This window comes from Borostomias antarcticus, assembly GCF_949987555.1.
Source record: "Borostomias antarcticus genome assembly, chromosome: 16".
In the NCBI taxonomy this organism is placed as follows: domain Eukaryota; kingdom Metazoa; phylum Chordata; class Actinopteri; order Stomiiformes; family Stomiidae; genus Borostomias; species Borostomias antarcticus.
This window is the reverse complement of record NC_140249.1, coordinates 10,319,988-10,339,996: the sequence shown is the minus strand read 5'-3', so window position 1 is coordinate 10,339,996 and position 20,009 is coordinate 10,319,988.

Here is a 20,009-nt window from a genome sequence, read left to right as displayed (position 1 = left end):
GAATGATAAATCCCATATAAATGGTTGGAATTCGAATGATGTGCAAGTGTGATTTTGTCAACTTTAGTGCTGTCTGCATATAGCAGGCTGTGAAGCTGCACGATAAGACTGTGATAGCAAGTTAGCTCACGACAGCAGCTTCCATAATATTAATGGTAGCTGTCGGTGGCTAAAAAACAGATAGCTAACTTTACAACGATGATTCCTGTAGCTCTTTTCGATGCTATTAGTTCCAACTTCTCTTTGTCGGGCAGGAACGGAGACGAACTCGCATTAGCAGCAAAACAGCTAGCTACAGGAATGATCTTAACATTAGCTAACTGCTTTAGCTACTGATAGCTACCGTCTTCTTCACTTCTCCTTCGGTAAAACATGACACCGTTCTAACTTAATATTAATTGGGAAAATTGAAATTTTTGAGTGTTCAAAGCTTCAAATTGATTTAATATTGGCATATAATTCACATCCTCATAGTTAACTTTTCATCTCACCCTCTCTCTTATATTTTATTTTTAACTAAACAAGTTTATGAACTGTCTGAACTCTATAAATAAAACTATAAATACAACATTCTGTTTTGCATTGGAATTACACACTGTAATTAAAGGACAATGCTCGTTTTTGACAACCTGGACCTTATTTATGACATATTATAAGATGTTTGACTCACCGAGATCACTTTGGTGTAGTTTGGAGGCATGTAGAAGAAATTTAAAATCCAGCGCGAGCCAGTTCTGTTATGGCGGTGGTCGGGGCACTTAGAATGCAGTTTCTAAAAATCTATTTTCTGCCGCGAAACAGTTGTTTTCATCAATCTGTCTTTATGAATCGCTAGTTGTGCTTACATAGAGCATAGGCCTGTTGTGGTTGTTCACATGCCTCTGTAATATGATCTTTAGAAACGTCTTTCGAAACGAAATAGCTTCCTCACTTGCTCCAGCACGCATGCGCACAGCGCGCAATCGTTGCTCCAGCACGCTGTGCGCATGCGTGCTGGAGCAGGTGAGGAAGCTATTTCGTGTCTAAAGACGTTTCTTAAGATCATATTACAGAGGCATGTGAAAAACCACAACAGGCCTATGCTTAAATTTCTTCTACATGCCTCCGAACTACACCAAAGTGATCTCGGTGAGTCAAACGTCTTATAATATGTCGTAAATAAGGTCCAGGTTGTCAAAAACAAGTATTTGTCCTTTAATAACTACAGATTCTAACTGTGACTCCAGAGACAAGAGACATATCTGTTGTTGTCTCTCTCCCTCTCATCTCTCTTTATCTTGTCTCTCTCATCCCCCTCTCTCGTCTCCCCTCTCTCAATATTGATCCTGCCGTCCTGTAGGGATGTTAACCATTTAACCGATAACCAGATAATAATTCTAACCCATTAAACTAAACGGTCAATTTTCTCATTTACGTGCATAGCCCATCCACTTTAGACGTTCTAATCTACCCACTAAAGGTTTGCTGATTATAAATTGAAGTTCTCATGGAGTGTAATGAGTTGAGAATTCTGTCTGATATCAGGGTAACTTAGCTGGGGTGTCGCACACATTTCGTCTCAGACTGAGTGTAGCCTATTTTTTAAAGTTATTGTCTAGCTGACAATAACATTACGTTATGGCTAAAGCCATGTTTTTTTCCCCATAACGTTACTGGAGTGGATATAAAGTCTGCCGGTGGAACACGCTTTCAAATCCATACCGACCAAAACAGAATGACCAGCTGACATTAGCTGAATTAAGAAACTTGCTGCTTGACCTTCCAACTTTATCTGACGACGGGTGAAAATGTGTCCTTCTCTTATCTCCTCGCTGTAGGAATTGCCAGTGGTCTCATCAGATTAGCGCAGCGTCTCCTGGGATTCACTCATCAACATCAACAATATGTTAATGTGGATGACGTGCATGTTTTTATTTCCCTCTGAATAATATCAAGTAACTTTGGATAGAAAAAAAAGGTCTGTTTCCAAGGCATTATCTGTGCCTTTCCGAATAACGTATCTGTATTTGGACACACTCTTAGTAGAGAGACAGAGAGAGAGAGAGAGGTAAGGGCCTCAGCTCTCGGTGTGTCTGTGCTCCATCCTGATCTATCTCTGCTCCATCCTGATCTATCTCTGCTCCATCCTGATCTATCTCTGCTCCATCCTGATCTATCTTTGCTCCATCCTGATCTATCTCTGCTCCATCCTGATCTATCTCTGCTCTATCCTGATCTATCTTTGCTCCATCCTGATCTATCTCTGCTCGATCTCTGCTCCATCCTGATCTATCTCTGCTCCATCCTGATCTATCTCTGCTCCATCCTGATCTATCTCTGCTCCATCCTGATCTATCTTTGCTCCATCCTGATCTATCTCTGCTCGATCTCTGCTCCATCCTGATCTTTCTCTGCTCCATCCTGATCTATCTCTGCTCCATCCTGATCTATCTCTGCTCGATCTCTGCTCCATCCTGATCTTTCTCTGCTCCATCCTGATCTATCTCTGCTCCATCCTGATCTATCTCTCTACTCTTAGCAGCTGAGGAAGTTAAACATGGCAAAGCCAATGATCGTACTCTTCTACACCTCCACCATGGAGTCCATCCTCACTTCCTCCATCACCATCTGGTACGCGGCTGCCGCTGCCAAGGGCAAGAGTAGACTGCAGCGTGTTCTCCGCTCTGCTGAGATTGGCTGCAACCTGCCCTCCCTCCAGGACCTGCCCTCCCTGAAGAGGGCAGGAGAGATTGTGTGCATATGTGGCATATCAAGGGCTAGTGGACGTTCAAACAGCCATCCAAAACGAGGGTTTTCAGATGCTGACTTGAAACCGAGGGGTAGATGAAAACTCACACAATGCTTTGTGAACCGAGGCAGTGATATAAAACATAGCTGCGGGTGCTGTGAAAAAACATGGGAAAGAAGACCAATATCTTCGCAAATAAACATTAAAAAATTGTAAAATCCGTGGGATAGCTTGGATTGTTATGACACGCATTTCAGAAAAAAATTGTTATTCACGATGTCAACTGCATTACATTGTTAGCCTAATTTAACAGCATTTTGATCTTCCAGTAGGCTACGGTGCAATATTGAATCTAATATAATCAATAGAACTTTGTGTAAACAACTATTTTTGACTGAGAGTTGATTCCGTGTCCCATTCATTAAGTCCGAAGAATAATCCAGTAGCATTTTTTCTGCTCATCTGATATCAGTGCATTTCTATGGGCAGGACTAACGATGTGCAAACATGCTTCCTGGCTGTGCAATTGATTAATCTGTCTTGTTCTGTCCTGAAATGTGGTCAGATTTGTCACTATAATAATAGTAACCATTCTGTAACATCCCAAGGACTCCACAGAAAATCAGGCAACTAATACAATTCTGATTGAAGATGTAGCGAGTGATGTCCTATTTCTTAGGTAAGTTCTGAAGGGCCACTACCCAGTCAAGGGTACTCCAAAACTAGGGGCTAGGGCTAAGGGGGAGTATTGGGATTGGGCCTTATTGTCGTGCTCCAACAGACCTTAATCAAATGCCTTGTGTTTGTAGACCTACTTTGCAAAAATGCTGTATTTTTTAGACCAACCACAATCGTCTTGGGCAGCACTAGGCTTGTTTGTTTTTTTAAACAGTGCTCTCGCAAAATAGTGTTGGGGGACTGAATCTGAGAGGCTTATCTGAAAGCCTACATCCATCGAGCCAGACTAATGTGGACCTGAGCTGGTTATGTAATGCATTGCTAACAAAAGCAGAAACCGTAGCAGTGTTGACCCTGCTTGTGTGCCCTGAGGTCATGTGTTGGTGCTCCACGTCCTCGTCCCTCTAGCTGCTTGATGGATTTTGGGTGGTCATGTCGGTCAGAAACTTGGCAGCACTATTGAGTTTTTACCTGTCCCGATAGCAGTGAAAATATTATTTTGAGAATATGTTCTTCAAGTTCATGGCTTAGACAAGCATTCCCCTGGTGCTTGTTTTCACTGTACTGTGACAACCACGGGGGGACTCGACCCGACCAAGCAACGAGACCGACTCAGGCGGCAAGTTAGGCCTGGTTGGGCGTTTATTCAAAAAAAGGAAAATGGTCAAACAGAAAAGAATTCCTCGTGGGTGTCGGCTGGCTTGGGTCCTCTCCGGGGTTCTCTGTTGCGCGCACGCCGGGCACCCTGCGACAGGAGGAAAGAGAAAATATTCTGTCAGAAGACCGTTACAAAAAGTGTGCCGTGGCTAGCTCTGGTACGTCTCACTATGACTATATATACTGTAGGCCTAGATATAGGTGTTCGTAATAATTAAATTACATCCAGATGGAGAAAACATGTGTTTGAGAACAAGGTAATAATAACAATTAAACGTTATTTGTATAGCACCTTTCATACAGATAAATTCAGCTCAAAGTGCTTTACAACAGAGCATTTAAATTAAAGAATGTGAAACTTAATGATGCTTCATTCGTAGACTATAGGAGAAAAACAGAGCCCAGCCTGCTAAATCTACTCAAAGACGCCACCTGGCGGTGGTGCATCACTAAAACGAAATAACACCCGTCTGAAATCCCACGAGATTTCCAACGGGATTTCCCTGCCAAATACCGCGACGTGAAATGCTGCAGCATGTGACATTTCTAACTTCCCACATCTGTAGTAGTCGTAGTGGTGGTTAGAGAGAGAGCAGAGATAGTAGTCGTAGTGGTGGGTAGACAGAGAGCAGAGATAGTAGTCATAGTGGTGGGTAGAGAGGGAATGTTTTTCAGAGGTTGTCCCCCCCGGGATCTGTACAACTGATCTAGGATCTGTATGACTAATCTAACAAGTACAATGCATCAAAAGCTTGTCATTGTGAGTGGTTCAATGGTTGAATGTAGTATCTAGCTTAAAGCTGCAATCATTGATTTTATTCTCATTGTCTGTTGCATTTCTGCCTGTGTTGTCAATTGCTGGCCTGTGCATTTGCTCGGCCCCCATGCCTTGTATGGCTTTAGCTGTTTGTTGTAAAGTTTATTTGTAAACAAGTTTGCGTGAGTCCCTTACTGCCATGTAGTGGTAAAATACACATCAATGAATGCAGCTTTAGTCGAAAGAAAGAAAGAAAGAAAGAAAGAAAGAAAGAAAGAAAGAAAGAAAGAAAGAAAGAAAGAAAGAAAGAAAGAGTGTTAATTTCGTTGACGAGAACAATGATGAAAACTATTCGTCAACGACATTTTTGTGGTTATCGTCACGAGACGATAACTAAATAAAAATGAATGTATGATGACAAAAACTATGACTATATCTATTCAATTTTCGTCAACAAATAAAAACTAGACTAAAATGGTTATGGAGGGACGTATGGGAAAAGTTCAAATCAGAATGTCGAGGTTCGGGATGTGCGCAGTTGGATCATGGGTGTATTAATAGAACGAGTTGGATGCAACCTACAGGTAGCCTGTGTGTATAGCCTACATTTGAATAGTACCGTTGCTACACCGGCCGGCGGGAAGTCAACTAACAGCATACGACTGCTGCGCCTGAACTGTTCAGTAAGTTACCACAGTTCAGAAATGTCTTTGTCAACGTTCGCACACACCGGGAGAAAGAGGAGAGCAGACATCTGGATGAACTTCATATTTGATGCAAAGGAAAACAAAACCATTTGTAAACCGTGTGGGGTGAAAATGACTGGCTAAAATACAACAAACTTAAAGCGACATTTGGAGAACAGTCATCCCGAAATTCATGAGAAGGTAAGCACCCCCCACCCCCGGCTAACGTTACTGTATTAGCTAAACCCAAGCTGGTGTGTTTCTGAAATACTTCAAATACAATACAAGCTAGTGTTTCACGTAGGTTTGTGGCGGGGGAGAACTGAAGTGTCTGATCATTGCAACGCTAACGTTAGTGGCTAGCTAATGTTAGGCACAGGTTAGCTAACGTTACACTGTGTAGCAACAAGTGGGGCTATGCTTGTGGCGGCTGGCGGGGGTATCTAGCGTTAGCTAGTCTGGGTAAGCTAGCTAAGCAACTACTGCTGCTGTCTAATGTTATACTGTAGCTAGATGGATAAGAAACAGTTTATTTTCATTTTTAACAACAGTTATGTACCTGGCGCCGCCATAGCCCCTCTCCTCCGGTGACGTTAGCTAGCCTGTGCCTGATGTTAGCTAGCCTGACTAGCAAACTAGTGCTGACATGATAATGTTATAGCTTGCTATATCAGGCACAAACACAGTTAGCATCAGACTGGGGGAGAGGAATGCTTCATTATGAAACTGTCTGACAGAAGCAGCCACGCTTCTGTCAGTCTGCCCCAGGGCAGCTGTGGCTACAGATGTATCTTACCACCACCGGTATGACTGTCTGAATGAATACTGGACTCTGTAAAGCGCTCTGGGTTTCATGAAGGGCGCTATATAAATCCAACTTGATTGATTGAACTAAGCCTGTTAAATTTGAGTTGTCTAAATCTATGGTAGATTTTGTCTACTAAAATCGTAATGATATTTAGTCAACTAAAACTAGACTAAAACTAAAACAAGTCAGATGACTAAAATATGACTAAAACTAAATGGCATTTTAGTCAAAAGACTATGACTAAAACAAAATCATAATTTGCTGTCAAAATTAACACTGGAAAGAAAGAAAGAAAGAAAGAAAGAAAGAAAGAAAGAAAGAAAGAAAGAAAGAAAGAAAGAAAGAAAGAAAGAGAAAGAAAGAAAGAAAGAAAGGCGGAGATGGAGGATTGATCCCAGATAGATATAAGCGCTTAATGCCTCCCTGGCTCCTCCCCTCACTTCCCCTCCACTCAAGCAGGGATCCCCACTGGAGCCAGGGGACTGAATTACATGCCACTCGGTGACACATACGCACGCACGCAAACACACACACACACGCACACACACACACACACACACACACACACACACACAGCACAGCACAGCACAGCACAACAGGAGGGCAGATCTCCTATGAAGTCTTATGCCGGCTCACACTACAGGATATTAAAAATCCTAACCCATTTCGAAATCGGGTTACATCACGCACATAAGGAGAATCTTAACAGATATTCTTTGTGCGCATCTCAAACAAGCACACACAATAAGATTTGAAAATAACGGCTCATCTACAGGATCTTATCGTGCCCGAGGGAGCAACGAACCACTGGTCTCGCCTTCTCACTTGTAAAGTCGGGACTTAATAATCTTAAATATCAAACATTATGGGGGCCGCCCCGATGGGTCTGCGAGCCGATCGGGAGGTATAAGATTGGATCTGTAAACCCCTCACATTACAAGATCATCGGGGCCGAATATCGGTACCAACCAACGTTCCAGACCAGATTTCTCCTCCGATTGTCGGGAGGGGTGAATCGGGGATAAATCGGCCCAAAAATCCTGTAGTCTGAGCCCGGCATTAGTAAGATTGATAGTTGATAGTGACTCAGGGAGCAGCACTGTAATCAGAGGTGTTCTCTGTCTGCCAATGGAAGCAGTCACTGGAGATGTCTATCATCACTGGCCAGATGAGGGAGTTGAGGCAGGAGCCTGGGAGGGAGGGTTGGGGAGGGAGGGAGGGAGGGAGGGAGGGAGAGCTATGGAGGGCAGAGGGAGAGAGAGAGGGAAAGAGAGAGAGAATCACACAAACCAAAAATCACCTCTTTCAAGTCACCGTTACTGGCTTATTACACCAGGTGTTAGGGTGTGTGTCCGTCAACAAGCTGTATTTTAGAGCTGTTCTCTCGTTGTTTACAATGGGTAATGTGATCTAGAGTGCTCTAGAGATGAAAGCTGTGTTCCAAGAGCTTGTAGCGTTATGGGCTCTAGGCTTTTTTTCCAGTTTAAAAAGGTAGAACTTTTTGGACTGAAGTAAAGGCTGTTCGACAGCAGTTTTTGTCAAGACTGCAGAGACTTTGAACGTTAGCGCTATCCTAATTTAGCTAGTTAATAATCCAGTCTGCAAAAACATGACACGACAGGGGTAGCATCAGTAGCCTAGCCAAGCTTTAAACTTTAGTGTGCTCTTAGTTGCTGTGAAGCTACATATTCTACAGCTCGTTGGTGGACATGCAACTTTATTCCTCAAGGATTATCTACCGTAGTCCAAATATTACTAGGTTTACATCATCATCATCATCAGTAAATATTATCTAAAGACAATATAGCCACACTACTTCCGCCCTCTCTTTTTAGACCTTGAGATTGAGTTGGGCTGTTATATCCAGTCAGATAAAGTATTATCTGAAGCCATCACTATGCTCTCTGCATAGTAGAAAACAACTCTGTCTCCGCGATCAAATTAGGCAGACAAAAACATGAAGTCCCAGGAAACAATGTCCAATTTAACGGCCATTATGCATTTGGAGATGTTGGGTCAAACTAGCAAACAGTGCCAGGAAACGGAGCAGGTCTCTGAGGGCTGTTTGTCGTCTGGGGGAAACGGAGCAGGTCTCTGAGGGCTGTTTGTCGTCTGGGGGAAACGGAGCAGGTCTCTGAGGGCTGTTTGTGGTCTGGGGGAAACGGAGCAGGTCTCTGAGGGCTGTTTGTGGTCTGGGGGAAACGGAGCAGGTCTCTGAGGGCTGTTTGTGGTCTGGGGGAGACAGAGCAGGTCTGTTTGATAGAGGGGGGCTGGAGGTGCTAGATACCTATGGATTAGTGGTGAGCTGTGTGTTTGTGTGTGTCGGTGAGCAGGGGTAAAAATCAACTTTTTGGCTCACGGTGAGTCACCTGCCAAGGGGACTGTAGATGAAAAAATCTACCGGCCAAGTATATATTTTTTCAGATAGCCTCCCAAAATCTAGTCAGCAATTGCACATTTTAAATGCATTTGGCCGGTGGCAGGTGTTAATTTTCAGCTCTGTCGGTGGATATATGTGTGTTAGCTTGATGGCGGTTTACTACTACTATTACTACCTACCCACACACACACACAGAGTGGTTACTTAGCCCCAGAGATCTGTGTGCCGCTTTGGTGCCTCTGAAAGACCATTGTAGTAGTGTGTTCTCACTAAGGACCATTTTAATAACATCACTGCCAGTTCATCCTAGTCCCAGTGACCAGACGCTCGGTTCATACACCAGAGAGAATCCCTTTGTTACCGTGACAGAACAAGAGAGGACATGCAGGCAGTCTCATTAGGGCCGGGGACTGGAGCTCGGGACACACCTCTGGTCTGCAGCCACACACACACACATGCTGCACATATACACACACACACGCACACTCACACACACCTCTGGTCTGCAGCCTTAGCTGAATAGGGAGACGCACTGACGCATCAGACGTGATCAGACACACAGCTACAGAGAGAGAGAGAGAGGGCTGGTGAAGCATTCGGTCTTACTGGGAAAATCATCTTATTAGTATTGCAGCTGTGGTGCAGCTTGGGAAATCACAAGAACTACCCGTCACAGACCTATGGTGTGTTTGACCAGAGTGAACACACACACACACACACACACACACACACACACACACACACACACACACACACACACACACAGCTCCTCTCCTGGGAAAGTGTTCAATATTGATTCTTTCATAAGGTAGCAAAACTATTGATGCTTCAGACCATCACATTTGATGCAGTTCACCTCCTTGTTGGATAGGAGGTTTGGTTTAATGAAGACCTATAAATTGACTTTTCCAAGGCCAAATAGAAGCCATAATTGGATGTTTGCTCAAATGTTGGTGCATGACAGGGTCTGGTAGGTCATGCTTTCTGATTAACCAATCCGCTAGCAGCTTGGTTACGCCATCTTACTGTTGGGGATATGTTCCCTGGACACTCAGGGGAAGAGAACATGGAATGGATGGACAAACTAGTAATAGTGTGTGTATATATTATAGATTCATTACACATGTAGTGAAATATTTCAAGGCTGATTTCCTCCATGCCACGCTCCACATTGATGCAGTAATTTGTGCAAAAGGAGCCCCGACCAAATATTGAGTGTATAAATGGACATACTGACTGTACAATCATGAAGATAAAAACAAAAAAGGCTTGAAATATTTCACTTTGTGTAATGGATCTAGAATACATGAATATAATAATAATATAATATATATATTTCACTGTTTGAATTACCGGGAAATAATGGTTTTCTGAGATGCACCTGTGTGTGTGTGTGTGTGTGTGTGTGTGTGTATATCCTCCACTCTTCTGGGAAGGCTTTCTACAAAGTATCAGAATCAGAATGTGTTTTTTTGCCATGCCGTTTTTCAATGTACTAGGAATCTGCTTTCGGACGTGGAGACGACATTGGACAGGGTGCAGAGACGAGACAGGACAGTGCAAGGAGCAAGTACAAAATGCTAGTGCAAAAAAGGATATATATATATTTTTTAAAATGATATATATATATATATATTGAAGTAATAACTCATGAGAGGGTGTGGTATATTGCCAATACACCGCGGGTTGTGCTGCGGTCAGAGGCACGAGGCGCAGCCGAGTCGACCAGCACAACCGGTGGTATATTGGCCATATACCACAACCCTCCAGTGAGTTATTGCTTTAATACAACGGTTACATACGGGAAACATTCATGGGTTAAATACCGACTATTTCAGTGTCTTTATATACATTTTTGTGAGCTCCACCAAGAAAGGTAGTTCCTTAAACTATCACGTTGCTATGGAGTTTAAAAACGACAAACAATGAGCCCTAGCAACCAAAACTAATACTCCTGACCAACCTAGCTAGCCATGAACGAAGTGTAGCCTACCTTTGCTGTGCAACTGAGAGTTGCAAAAGTGGTGATGATAAACCAGAATGGTAGGCTACAGGACGGATAGAACAACTCAAAATTCACGTTGAATGTTTCAATTTTTCTTGAGGAGAAACTGTAATGTAACTAACACACAGTTACGCAATGTAAGTAACGTTTTTACAGGCAGCAATAATTTGCGCAGTAATATTTCAGATAGAACGGTAAAGAGGCTTTGTCCGTGGTATATAGTGAATATGCACTTAACCAGTCAGATTGCGAGGTCGGAACACACTCCGCTTCGCGTCGTGCCTAACAACGCCCCCTTGCTGTTATAAAATCACTATAACACACGGCCTCTTGTGGTTTATTGCTTTATTTCAATACAACACAAATAAACAACATAAAACATTGTATTCTCTATAGATATAATTAAATTCAGATCAGTTACGCAAGTTATCTTTCTGTAATCACCAACTCAACTCAGGAATCATCTTCTCTGAATAGGAAAGCAAAATGTTTACATCTGTCTAGTCACACGACATGCGTGCGCTCCTTTCGTCAACAATATTGCATGGTGCGTTGTTTTGATGCCGGCAACAGCATGTGAGTTTTGTTTTCCGGTTCAGCGGTCAGGTAATCTCGCAACTCTTCATAGTGTAGCTAAAGATCTTGGTCAACGCCGCTCGACGCATCGACAAGATAACTTATGGATTTGCACCTAAAGGACTACATGGTCATGCTTTGGGTTAAGCTATCTTTATATTATCTGTCATGTTTACATTACTGTACATTAACGTTAGTCGTTAACAAAGGCTTCGGCTGTATGCCTACACAGACAGAGCCAGCTAACGCTAGCTAGCTAGTGAGCTGTCCATTCGTTCCTAAATAAGCCAGCTAATATCTACTGTGGGCAATATTTTAATGTACTTTCTTCCTTCTATTCTATTGCAGTTTTGATGCTGAGAGACCTGGCATGGTTGTGGCCAGAGAACACCGTGATGCACCAGCAGTCTTGTTTGATACTACTTATACTACTGTTAATGCGTTTTAGCTTACTGACAACAGTAAAGTCAGTAAGTTACTGTAAAAAAGCAACAGGAAAGTCTTAACAGTGTTCATTGTTTGGTGGGTCGTGGCTCAAAAAGAAGCTCCGGGTTAGAGAAGCAGACAGGGAGAGATACAGAGAGAGAGAGAGTAATCAGTAGTTGGAAGCAGAGAGAGAGAGAGAAAGAAAGATAGCTAGTATAATCAGTAGTTAGAGAACAGAGAGAGAGAAAGAAAGATAGCTAGTATAATCAGTGGTTAGAGAAGCAGAGAGAGACAGAGAGAAAGAAAGATAGCTAGTATAATCAGTAGTTAGAGAAGCAGAGAGAGACAGAGAGAAAGAAAGATAGCTAGTATAATCAGTAGTTAGAGAAGCATCTGCTGTTCTGTTGGCTCTCTGGATCTGGCTATGCTGAATTTGGCTGCTTAACAAAGCAACAGGGAGAGATGAGGACAGGAGAGGAGAGAACAGGACATGAAAGAGGAGGAGTGAGCAGAGAGAGAAGGAGAGGAATGAGCAGAGGAGAGGACAGGAGGGGACAGGAGAGGAGAGATGGAGAGGGAAAGGAGGGGGGTGACCCAGTGAATGTGTGTCATTCAGAAAAGGATGTCCATTCACTTTCGGCAATACAGCTGGCCTAAGAGGGCCACGACTGATATACCCATGAGAGAGAAAGAGGTGAGAGAGGAAGGGAGATGGGGGAGGACAAGAGAGAGAGAGAGAGAGAGAGAGGGGCTGGGCAAGAGATATAATGACAGGGGAGGAGGGGTAAAAGTAGGGTAGCATTCTAAGGAGAGCTGGCAAAAAATGAGAGAGAGGGAGGGAGAGAGAGAGATAGAGAGAGAGAGGATATCAAGGCACAATCCCCCTGGGCCTAGTTTTGGAGCCCTTCAGAACAGAGCCACAAGGGGTTGGAAACTTTACCTGGGAACAGCAACACCACTCATTTCATCATCAGCTTCTTCTTTGTAAATTGGGGATGAGGCAGGTTGAGAAGGGGTGTGAGAGGTTGAGGTCAATTCACCCTTCACCCTGGGAGCGAGCACACACACACACACACACACACACACACACACACACACACACACACACACATAAACACATTGATTTGGGACATCACCCCCTCAGTCCACTGGGAGTTGTAATGCGGGCAGGGAGATGAAAGCCAGACTCTGACCATGCCTGCCACACTGCTCTTTCCTTCACAAGGTGAAACCGGTTCCATCTGGAATCTTAAAGACCTGAAACGGGTTCTATCTGGGGCCTTATTATACTGTTTCTTCTACATAGCCGTATTGTTCAAAGAAGGCACAAAAAACTGTCTAACTCACTCCCAGCTGGATTCCTCTTGTCGCGTTGCATAAAAGTGTCTGCTAAGTGACTGTAATGTAATGTAAAATGTAATGTTTCACCATGGAAAAGTGTTTACTTCTAAAGTGCTTGCTTCTAATGATGGCAACAAACTGTGTTGGAGGCAGAAATTTACATTTGCAGCTCATTACACAAACACAGACCTAGCCATTTGTGGGCTACTTATAGCTGTGTCTGGTTTGAGTGGTGTGCATGAAGCGGGGTAGAATGACTGGTATGAATGAGTGGGTGTGTCAGAGTGGAGTTGTGTGAATGAGTGTGTGTGCACGTCTACCTGCTTCTCCACAGGTGTTCTCAATCACCCCCATGATTGGGAGAGTACAAATGCCGGTGCTTCCGTTCTACCGGGGCTGACGTTTCTTCCACGTACCCGAGGACTCGAATGACGGGGACGGGTCTACCATCCTACACCGAACCGCACCGGAGATTGAGATACAACGCACGCATTTTACGCAGTAAAGGAAAGTGATCAACCCCATTGCTGGCGTGATAGCACACGTATCTGTCTATATCGGATGTGTTAACTTTGGCTACGACTGAGTCTGCCCTTTTCCCTCCTGGACCACCGCGCGCACCGGACTGGGCCAGCCGACCGTGCAGCGGGGTGATCGGCGAGAGATTCAGCATACAACGCCCTCAATTCACCACAGCAAAGGGAAGTCTTGCTTACCACTGCTCGTGTGCGAATTGAGCAACGCCAGTGTTTGGGACTGTAGTGTGTCCGGCGGCTGATTCTGCCTTTCCCCTCCTCTTGCCCACAGCGCAACGGACCAGCCTACCATCGCGGAGCTACGAGCGAGGACGGTGGGAACGACCCACGCCTACCCACGGACGCCTAACGTGAATGCCTCGCTCCCGGGACTCCCATTGAGAGGCGCAAGATCGAGTGACGTCATCGAAAACGGGAATTCCCTCTCATCCCTCCCCCGATTGGACGAGGCCGTGGGTTGGGTTTTGGATGGGTGGCGCCACACGAACTATCCTCTACAAATAGGTTGTAGTTCTTTTTATTGGTGATAGTGTTTTTAGCAGGGTTCTGGTTGGAAGCCTAGTCTCGGCTGCCCGCTTCTAGGTACTATTATAGTTGTAAGACCAGTATATCGTTGGGTAGTGTTTAGTGTGTAGTGTCGCATGCCTTATTGGGTACAGTGTACCCCATACCCCATCTTGAGTGCTCGGCCCCGTTTCGTTGGCCGTCTTATACGCAGTGGATTTGTAGTGGTACGTGTTGCCGTGTATGGTAGTGATACCTTTTGCAGTGATACGGGTGGCTGTGGTTTACCGTGTGCAGTGTATTTGTAGTGGTACGTGTTACCGTGTATTGTGGTGATACCTTTTGCAGTGATACGGGTGGCTGTGGTTTACCGTGTGCAGTGTAGTAAATAGTAGCATTACTCGAACTCTCCATTAGGGGGAGCCCAATTGGTCCCAACCGTATTGTCTCACTAAAGCATAGTGCCCAGGATTAGTGCCGCCTGACCACCCTGTTTTATAAGCTGGTTTTATATTGTTGTGATATTGTGTTCATCCCTATGGGTGGGAATGTGTCCTTAAAGGAATTGCCAATAAATTATTGTGAGAAATATATATCGCCTCCTCTTGCTGTGTACTCAAGGGTCTTTAGCATAACCTGTACGGTTACATTTTTGGCGTTGTCGGCAGGATCCTTGACCTACATAGCAAGATGGTTGACGTTGACGATGCTGGCGGGCAGCCCCAGGGAACAGTAGTTATGCCTTGGTTTATGGGTGGGCCTTGGGTGCCAAAGTTTGACGGAAGAGAGTCATCAAGGTTTCCAGAGTGGAAAAATCAGATTGCAGCATGTATTCGAGCCCAGGGGCTAAATGCACAGCAAAGGGTCGATTTTGTGTTGAGCGCCTTAGATGGAGATGCCAAAAGAGAGGTGGCGCTGTTGGTTGTAGAGGAGCGCAACACTGATGTTAAAATCTTAGAGGAGCTAGAGAAGCTATATGGGGGACAGAAGTCGGTAGCACAGCTGCGAGTAAAGTTCTTTAACTGCAAACAAGAACCTGGAGAGGAAGTGAAGGCATTCACCCTCCGGCTGCGGGAACTGCACCACAGTTGGAGAGCGCAAGACCCACACCAGGGGTCGGACGACGAGCTACTACGGACTCAATTCGTCATGGGTCTGAGACCCGTACCCATGAAGCAAGAGCTACAGCGGCAGCTCAGGAGGAACTCGACGACCACCTTCACAGAGGCTTGTCGGGAGGCAAGAGCATTAGAACGAGAGTTAGGAGGATCTGAAGAAGCTCAAGCCTGCCCCGTTTTTGCCCCTGCATCTAGGAGAGCCCCACCAACAACTCCTGAGTGGCAGCAGATCAAGGAAGACTTGCGGACAGAGCTGCGCCAAGAGCTGCGCCAAGAGCTTAAAGAACAGATGGCCCTCCTGAGTAAGTCTGTGGTAGACGAGCTGCAGGAACGCCTGAGCACGGCACAACTCACCACACCTCCAACCGCCGCTGCAGCCCCTCAACCACTCTGGCGCCGGCAACCGAACAACCCCCAACGTCAGCGCCTGGAGTCGGCGCCTCCGGGGCTATCCCACTACCAGTGGGACGGCCAAGGCCGTGCAATCTGCCGTGACTGCGGGGAAGCAGGACACATTCAACGGTTCTGCCCTCGCCGGCAGCCACAACAGGATTTTTGGCAACCCCGGTCACAACAGGGCAAGTGAACCGGGAGGGGCCCCCGATTGTGCCCCCACAAAGGCCCGCCATGGTAGGAAGATGCCCAGAAATTGAAGTGACTATCCAGGGTAAGACGATTCCATGCATCCTTGACACTGGTTCACAAGTCACACTCATGAGCCAAACGTTATTTCAGCGGCACTTTGGAGGGGAATGCATAAGCGACCCTGACCGCATATCATGGCTGGCCTTGAAAGCAGCCAATGGACTTAACATCCCTTACGTGGGGTATGCTGTACTTGATTTCATCATTGGGGGTATAGAGGTGAAGGAAAAGGGGGTGGTTATTGTTCGAGACGACTGCATCAATACGGAGTATGGGTTGCTGGGGATGAATGTGGTAACAGATTGCTGGGCCCGTATTTTTCAGGGTGGGCACCCAGGGGTTGCAGCCTTTAAATCAATCTTCTCCCCCTCTGCAGAGAAGTTGTGGGACGTGGCCTTTGCGGCCTGCCAGAGGGCAGAGGCCTCAACCACTCGAGTGGAACTACAGGGGGTGGCCAGACTACAGCGACAGCCCCCAGTGATGCTGCCTCCCTCAACGGAGACAATTATCTGGGCCCAGGTACCACAAGCTGCTGGCCTGGCGGATTGCCCGGTTCTACTGGAGGATCTGGACGGCTACGGTCGTGAATGGCGGGTGGCTAGGTCACTGGCCTGGACCCGAGGGGGGAGAGTCCCCCTACGCATCTGCAACCCGAACCCTTTCCCCCTTGAACTGCCCCAACGGTGCCCCCTAGCCACCGTTACCCAAATCGACCCGCACAAGATCAGGGGGAGGACGACCCTGACGTTGCGCAGCGCTGGCCCCCAGGCGATTGAGGTAGACGTCCAGCACACTGCACAGACTCCGAGTGAGGACCACCCAGCCCTGGCTCTAAAGGGCGACGGCCTGGATGGGGATCAGCAAGCCCAGCTGGAAGTCCTGCTACGGAAGTGGTCGCACGTATTTGCCACACACGATGAAGATTTTGGGAGGACAGCGATCATCACTCACCAGATCCCGACTGGCACAGCTCCCCCGATACGGGAACGCTACCGCCCTGTTCCCCCAAGTCTCTACCCAGAACTTCGATCACTGCTGCAGGGTATGCTGGACAGTGGGGTCGTGAGGGAGAGCTCGAGTCCGTGGGCTGCCCCAGTGGTCCTCGCCCGGAAGAAGGATGGGTCTTGGAGATTCTGCGTGGATTACCGCAAACTAAACGCAGTGACCCACAAAGACTCCTTCCCACTGCCACGAATCGAAGAGTCACTCACAAGCCTGTCCAAGTCGGAATGGTATTCAACCCTCGATTTGGCTAGCGGATATTGGCAGGTGGAGGTGGCAACAGAAGATCAGGAGAAGACCGCCTTCACAACGCCCTTCGGCCTCTACCAATTTGACAGGATGCCATTCGGCCTCTGCAACGCCCCGGCCACTTTTCAGAGGCTCATGCAGCGCTGCTTGGGGGCCCAGGTCTACGACCATCTTCTCATCTACCTTGATGATGTGATCGTCTACTCCCCCAGCTTCGCTGCACACCTGCAACACTTGGAACAAGTATTCGCTCGTCTCGACGACCACGGCTTAAAGCTTCAGCCACGCAAGTGCCACTTGTTCCAGAAGAAGGTGGCTTACCTTGGACATATAGTCAGTAGCCAGGGGGTGGCAACGGATCCCGACAAGGCCGCTGTTGTCCGCGACTGGGCACCACCTACCAGAGTCAAGCAGGTGCGATCCTTTCTTGGCTTTGCGGGCTACTACCGACGATTCATCCAGGGATTTTCCAAGATAGCAGCCCCACTCCACCAGCTCCTCCAAGGCCAAGCCAATAGGCCGTCAGCCTCCATCCACTGGACGAACGACTGTCAGGTGGCCTTCGACAAGTTGAAGCAGGCCCTCCTCAGCGCCCCCATCCTGGCTTTCGCAGACTTCCATCTCCCATTCCGGCTGTACACAGACGCTAGCCTGGATGGTCTCGGGGCTGTCCTGTCCCAGGTCCAAGATGGGACAGAGAGGGTCATTGCATATGCAAGTCGTAGTCTCCACCCCGCCGAACGCAATGACCAAAACTACAGCTCCTTCAAGTTAGAGTTGTTGGCGCTGAAGTGGGCAGTCACTGAAAAGTTCAAGGATTATCTGTGGGGTGCGCAGGTCACCATATTCACCGACAACAACCCATTGGTCCATCTCGAAACCGCGAGGCTGGGAGCAACTGAACAGCGATGGGCAGCCCAACTGGCCAACTACTCGTATGAGATCCGGTACCGACCTGGGACGAAGAATCAAAATGCTGACATCTTGTCACGACTACCAGGGGAGACGACGGGCGCCGTTGTACAGGCCACCATGGGCCGATCCTCTGAGCTGGAGCTATGGAGGGAGCGACAGATGGGGGACCCCGACTTCCGGCTTCTCCATGCCGGGATAACCGAAGGTGAGCCCCCCACACCTATTGATCGTTCTACTTTGTCCCCCCAGCTCCGCTGCCTACTCCGCGAATGGGCCCACCTGGAGCTTTGTGAGGGGATCCTGGTGAGACACGTGACTGAGCCAGACACGGGCGCTCCAGTGAAACAGATCGTTGTCCCGGAATCCCAAGCTCGGGCCCTGTGGGAGGATTACCACAAGGCGGCAGGCCATCCAAACGGTGACCGAATGATGTCATTACTAAGGAGGAGATTCTACTGGACAGGTATGAGCAGAAATGCCCGGGCTTGGTCGGCGGAGTGCATCACTTGTGTGGTAGGAAAAGCGGGTGCGCAGCCAAAGGCACCTCTGTGCTCCATTCCATCTAGCTATCCCTTCGAGACTGTAGCTATAGATTACCTGACCCTAGGAAGGCCTGCCGACACTTACCAATATATTCTGGTCATCACAGATCTGTTCTCTCGCTACGCGCTGGCAGTCCCCACGAAGGACCAGACGGCTCCTACTACGGTGAAAGCCCTCTGGACTGCGCTCATCCTCCCCTTCGGCTGTCCCGAACGCATTCTCACGGACCGGGGGGGAGCATTTGAGTCGGCTCTGATGCAGCAACTCTGTGCGATGTATGGCTGCCAGAAGGTACGAACGACCCCCTACCATCCGCAGGGCAACGGGGCCTGCGAAAGGCTCAACCGCACACTTCTCTCGCTACTGAGCACAATCGAAGCCAAGCACCAAGCCCAGTGGCCAGCCCAGCTACCTGCACTCTTGCAAGCCTTCAACAATACCACCCATGCAAGCACAGGCATGACGCCCCACTACGTCGTCTTCGGCCGTCACGCCAGACTTCCAGTGGACATGCTCCATGAAGTCGCGCCGCCCCAACAGAGAGACGACCTGGACGGGTGGGTCAAAGGACATCATCAAGCCCTCCTGCAAGCCTATGCCACGGTTCGCAACAACGTCGAGCGGCGTAATAACTGGAACGAGGAGAACTACAACCGGAACGCACGGAGCTTGCCACTGCTACCAGGAGAGAGGGTGTTGATGAGGAACTTTCGCCGCCAAGCCCAAGGGAAGTTGGCCCCCCGGTGGCTCCCAACACCTTTTGTGGTGGTCTCCCAACTACCGGATCGCCCAGTCTTCTCCCTACGGCCAGAAGGGAAGGACGGCCCCATCCGAACCATCCACCGCAACAACTTAAGGCCGTGCCCAGGAGATGCGCCGACGAGGGGCGACCAGGGTATGAACCTTCCAGCGAGTAATCCGGAACGTGCTCAACATGGACAACCGCAGCCCATTTGGCCATGCAGGTGGATGGTCCAGCCGCAGCCACCTGCTCCGCCTCAACCCGGCCGTACATCTGGACAACCGAGGCCAATCCAAGGACCACCCTTCCCTCCAGCAATGGCATCAGCTCCGACTGCCCCAACTGCCCAGCCTCAGGAGGCCCCAGAGCACCAACTAGGGGCAGACCAAGGCGATTCGCAGCGGTATTCACTCCGCCCCAATCGTGGCAAACCCCCACCACGGTTTATACCTTAAGGGTTGAGACACACTGACTATAGTCGTGCTCGGGACGAGCACGGTTAAAGGGGGGGCGAATGAAGCGGGGTAGAATGACTGGTATGAATGAGTGGGTGTGTCAGAGTGGAGTTGTGTGAATGAGTGTGTGTGCACGTCTACCTGCTTCTCCACAGGTGTTCTCAATCACCCCCATGATTGGGAGAGTACAAATGCCGGTGCTTCCGTTCTACCGGGGCTGACGTTTCTTCCACGTACCCGAGGACTCGAATGACGGGG